Genomic DNA, 6,446 nt, shown 5'->3' with positions numbered 1-6,446 from the left:
GGCCTCTCTAGCTTGAGACTCCTTTAGCAACAAATTTTTCAACTCAATAAAATCGGAACCTTGGAACTGCTGTTGCTGCTGAGGGACATACGGAGGCTTTTGGTATGGCTGCTGCTGCTTATGAGAGGGCACATAATTCTGCTGCTGCGGAGGTGGAGTCGGATTTTGGACATTCTGGCTACTCCACCTCAAATTTGGATGCACATTAGAAGGATCAAAGTTGGTGTTCGTCTGCCTGTAATGTTGAAAAGCAGCACAAACCTCGTTGGGACTGATACAGAAGTCTGCAATATGTCCTTCTCCTCCACACCTCTTGCATGAAAAATGACCGTCTGAAACAGCGTCCACTTAGTAAATACCTCCCTTTTGAGATCCTACTCCTAGCTCATACTTATTAAATCTTGCCGTAAGAGCCTCTAATGCAGCTACAGAAGGAGATTCAGCGGCTCTCCTTTGATTTCTCCTAAAGTTTCCATGCTCAGCTTTATGGGTGGCCATATCGTCAATAATTTTCCACCCCTTAGTTTCTCCAACATTCTCCTGAAATCTGCCATTAGCTGCAGCATCCAGGATAGCCCTCTGATCGTCATAAAGCCTATTATAAAATTGATTGCACAGGCTCCATTGCTCGAACCCATGGTGTGTAATAGTTCGCACCAGCCTCTTGAAATGGACCCAAGCTTCATGAAAATCTTCATTAGGTCCTTGCTTAAAACTCGTGATCTGAGCTCTAAACGTATTGGTCTTCGATGTAGAGAAATATCTTTTATAGAATGCCAGAGCCAGCGAGTTCCAATCAGTGATCCCATTAGCAGCTCGATCCAGATCTCGGTACCACTCCCTAGCAGCGTCACCGAGTGAGAATATGAACATCGTCTCTTTCACTTGGTCCTGGGTCACACCTGCTGGTAGGGGTATGGAACAACAGTAGTCAATGAATGTCTCCATATGTTTAGCTGCATCTTCATTTGCAGCTCCCCCAAATTGGTTTCTCTCAACCAAGTTAATATAAGACGGTTTTGGTTTGAATTTTATTTCCGTCCCGGTAGGCAAGACGAATCCCTTATATAGATTCTCAGCTTTCGGCTCGGAGTGACTGGCTATACTCGCTTCTTCAGCCATCTCTAGAAAATCTGGAGAAGTAACGATATTTGTGGAAGAAACTGGAGATGGTGGTGGATTTTCTTCAAATAATTCGTTCTCGTAAAAACTAGACCGAGAATTAGGCTCTTCCTCGAACTGTGCTTCTTGAAATAGCCTTGTCTTAACTCGCAGAGTCCTCTCTAGCTCGAGATCAAGGGGAAATAATTCGCGTTTTTGAGACCTGCGCATAAGAATAAACTACAACAAGAAGATGAGAAATGTTTAAGGAACAAAAAGTTCCTTAAACTAAGAAAAAGACTAAAATAAATAACAACTAAAACTAGCGCTGCCTCTCCGGCAACGGCGCCAAAATTTGATGCCTGTCGTTGTGTGCACCAAAAATAATATTTATAAAACCAAACTACAACTAGCAAGTGGTAGTAAGGGTCGATCCGCAGGGAGGTAGGGAGATAATAGGTGCTTTATATTTCAGTCTAAGGGTAACAGTTGAGGGGGTTTTGATTTGAATTAAATCTAAAATAACTAAATAAACAAATAAAAGCGAAAAGGGATGTAAACAATGATAAAAGAAATGCTAAGACGGTCGGTTCACTATAGCTGCGATGGCACATTATCCTAGGTAAGTCCGAAATAGAGTCGTGTAGGATGGATAAAACAAGTCCTCTCGGTCCAAGTTAACTGGTAGCTCATTTCGGCCTATGCTACCAGTCCCTAAGTCTCACTAATGCTAGCTCTCGCCCCGATTAGTGATTCCTAAAGCCTAAATTATATTATCTCTCGATCTCAGCAATTTAGTCGTCTCAACTCGTTAATTAATGCCCTTCCCTATCTTTTGATCTACGGTAGGTCAAAACTAAGCATCTAACGAGTCTCCTCTCGGTTTCATTGTTAAATATTGCACTTAACGAATTATACGGTGCTAATCAGACACGAAGTCAGTCGACCGACTAACCGGCTCAGTCGACCGACTAGTTAAGCCAGTCGATCGACCAAGCCCTAATTCGGGGTAACCTATTCTAATGCCATCTATGCCATAGATCCCCTACATCTTAGCAAAGGGTATTTAGCTACTCATACTGATGATAATAATAACAGTAAGATTAACAAATAAAGCAATTGAATTCATAATTGAATTAACTAAATAATTAACTAACATGAAACGATAAATTGGCTTTGGGAAATCTAACTAGCAATTCTAAACTATGGAAGAACTAAAGCATTGAATTTGAATAAAGAAACAGAAGAATACCGTAAAACAGGAAGAAGAATCCGAATGCCAAGAGTAATACTTTTATTGAAATTAATGAAAACTGAATGAAAACTATAAACTGTAAACTAGGTATATTAAATTAATCAATGATGAATAGGAAGGGGTTACGTTATATAGGAATGTCATGTAAAACTTTTATTCCTAAACCTAATTATAATGGGCTTCCTCGTCTTTTAATTTGCGCGTCAGCTCGTGGGGTTGTCGATCGACCACTGGAACCAGTCGATCGACCAAGATGCGCTGTACAGGAGCTTCTGATAATTCCTGCAGCGCTCACAAATCTTAAAACAGCTGCCATTTCTTCGTTACTTGATCAAATCAGGCGTTCTATGCGGCGTTGGAAAGCTAAGAGGATAAGCTTTCACCTCCATTTGAAATCACTCGATTATCAGATCTAGAACTCGAGATATAGCCATCTGAAGAAGGCTGCAATGTCGAGAAGCATTCTGACAGTCTATGGACCATGTAGGTCAGTCTATAGACCACTGTAGCTGGTAATCCGCTTCTAAAACTCTCTCAAATATATCTTTCAGGCCTTAAAATGCACACCAAGTTCGCTTCCCGAGTCTTTACTCCATGTCAAATGCAATGCTAAGTACTTAGGGACGGATTCGGCTAGATTTCCGCTGGATTCTTCACATTTCTGCAATATTATACAAAAAAATGAAAGTTAACGGAAATAGGGAAAATAATAGCATAAACTACATAATTGAGCTCTGAAATGCGTGTAAAATAGGGTGTAAAACATCATATAAATGACACGCATCAACTATATCACATTTCCTTTGGCTTATATCAAAGTCTTCACTTTGATAATCACATCACGACTATATCGTGATTCTTTGAACTCTTTGAACTTCTTCAAAGATTTCTCTATTTACCTTATTAAGTGAACAGATTAGCGTCAACTTAAATCGCTTGTAAAAAAAAATGATCAACCTATTTTGGATCAATGATTTACAACCTCGATCTCCTTTTCAACCAAAAGGCACGTGACATCTTGCTTTGAATACAAGATACACATATACCATAAGATTAACAATCTAATGGTTCCAAGAGTACTCGATAACTCTTTGCGTTCATCATTCTAGAATTTAAGGTTTAATCTTTGGTTACCAATTTGAGTCTTGCATCATCAACATGATGTATCATTCTAGTTTGGTTTAGAATATATTCACCTTGATAATGGGCTAGCCATACATCAAATCGTGGTGTATAAGGTCACAAAAGTGAAACGTCTTTTGTATCTTAACAAATTTATATTCTTATTTAGAGTTTATAAACTTAATAGTCATAATTAAGTACGACTATAAACCTTAAACTAGATTGATTACACAATGACTCTATCTCTCGACATTGTTTGATGCTAGTCGTCATATTATAATCATCTTATGTATCGAATACAATGATGAAAACCTCCACTGGTTTCTAATATTGACGAAGTAGTACCAGCAAAATTTATGTTAATCAAATAAACATTTAAAGAAGAAGGTCTCATTAGATGTCCCACAACTAACTTATTGATTATTCAATAATTTGGGGTAGTTTCCTTTCTGGCGTCCAACAATTAAGACAATGGAAACTTTATCGGTCGGGATTGATAGGTTTAGTATCGTTATTCTCAATAACTTTACTTTTAACATTACCTTGTATCAATTCCATTCTAATTTTACTTCTTTAAACCTCACCCTTTTCTTAACGGTTTAAGAGAATGCTCCCACTCATTTCAATGAGTCTTTGCTAAGAGAAGCAAAATTGAAATCCATGAAGACTACTCTTCATTCGTTTGTTTAGTCTTAAAACTTTCATTGAAGTGGTTGCGGTATTTTGGTCAATTTTGATTTCCAACAAATCTAGTTACCAAAATGATGTAACGTTTCAAAGTACTTAACTCAATTAAGCATATGAGAAACAATTCATTGTAAGTAGATATTTTAGTCAAGGATCAAAAACCCTTTTGATCACAAATAACTTTTATCCATACTCTTCACAAGATATCCTTACAATGGATCATACGAGGTTTTTAGAAGAAAATTTAAATTTTGTCTTTAGTTACAATGTTTTAATGGAGATTTGAACTAAAATCGAAATGATATCGTATATAAATTGAGGTAAAGAAATAGAACAATATAATAACGGAATAATGAAAACAAAACATTTATCGTTATAATAATACTTGTAAATAATTTAACAAGATATAAGCATTTATATAGTGACCTCTACCCAACTATTATAAATGATTCCAAGATCCAAATTCATATTAATTTGGGCACGGTAGGGCCGATTCATCCCTTATCAATATAATTCGGTGGATTAACTGTAACACCCCCATACTCCAAGTGCCTTACCAGGACCACTCAGGTATAAGAATGCCACCATCTCGGTTACCCGAGGCATGATATTCATAAGACAATAACGAAACAACTTTAAATAATATAAGTTTAGTGAAAGGTTACAACTGAAACCAAATACCAAAATTCGATACATGTTCTCAAAATAAAACATCTCTTGAACTAATCGAAATGTTATAAAACTAGCAAAGCTACAGAGAAGACTTCTATCGTCGACGGTGGCACATCCCAGCTATCCCAAGATTACTCAACTCAAACTCGCTCAATTCTCGCTCACCATCCCCGAATGGATCACCGCAGTTTTACAAAACAACAACCGGGTCGGTACTAATCACACAACGTATATATATCAACAATACGATAAATGATAGACTTAACCGTCTCACACACACAATCACACCAATCCCATCAATCTCAATCTCCGACCGTCCTTTGGACCCGACCGCCGCGATGGGGGACCGCAGCCGTACCCACCAAATCCCCGCTCTTCACAATGAGCGAATTCCCTGTTCATTAATGTGCACATCCCCTTCCGTGGCGGGTTCCACGAAGGGCGAAACTAGGGCGTGAAGCCACTCCCGCAAGTGACCCCACTCAGCGGAGAACTCATCTCGAGAGCCATAGACAGACAATCACAATCACAATCACAACCGTCACAATACAATTACTATATCAAACAACCAATCTCAACACAACAACAATCATCCCATTATGGGACTAATACTGAGTAGGAAATCCTACCTGGAAAGCACAATTATCAGACGGTCTCTACAGCTGTATCAAAAAGGCTCTTTTACAAAACCTCCTCCTATCATACAAACATATAAACACTACCGAATCACAATCTACACAAAAACCCCCAAATCCCCATATTAGGGTTTAACCAACTTAAAGGAAAAACAGTAAAAAGGGTACATAGATCTTACCCTCGACGGAAGGATTCCAACGGTATAACAAACGATGAAAACCGACCTTCCAAACTCCGGGATTTGCTAACAATGGGATTAGGGTGATGAACCTACTTGCTTTCTCTCTTTGATAGTAAATTAGGTTTTAGAAAAGTGTTTAGAATGACGACGGGAAAGATTATATACCTTAATCGCATAATTAACAAAACCCGAGAAATAACTCCCCGTAAACCGGCTACTCGATCGAGTAGCTAAGGTACTCGATCGAGTACCCCCCTACTCGATCGAGTATCGTAGTTACTCGATCGAGTACCCAACAGGTCAGAAACTATTTTAAAACGCAACTCACCCTTACTCGACAGAGTAAGGCCTACTCGATAGAGTACCCAGAGACTTATAAATACGGAGTATTACAATCTTCCCTCCTTAAAACGAACTTCGTCCCCGAAGTTCAACCTATACTCTAAAAACAAACATACTAACTCGATCAAGACACAACAACGTGACTAAGAACTCAAAACGAAACTCCAACCCAAACATGAACTCGTAACACCAACTCCACTAATTATTCCTACCTCCACAACATGGCTCACGATATCGTATCAACTCCATTATATCTCTCTCAACACTAACTGTACTCCATACACTACCAACTAGCTCCGTAATATATTATCCAGAGCAAATCCAATATCAAAATACCCATAACATCAAACGGAATGTTACATTCTACCACCCTTAAAAGGAACTTCGTCCTCGAAGTTTACTCAGACTCATAACATCATCCTCCAACTGTCAACACTATATAAAATATTC

This window comes from Silene latifolia, chromosome 11 (assembly GCF_048544455.1).
Source record: "Silene latifolia isolate original U9 population chromosome 11, ASM4854445v1, whole genome shotgun sequence".
NCBI lineage: Eukaryota > Viridiplantae > Streptophyta > Magnoliopsida > Caryophyllales > Caryophyllaceae > Silene > Silene latifolia.
This window is presented reverse-complemented; position numbering follows the sequence as displayed.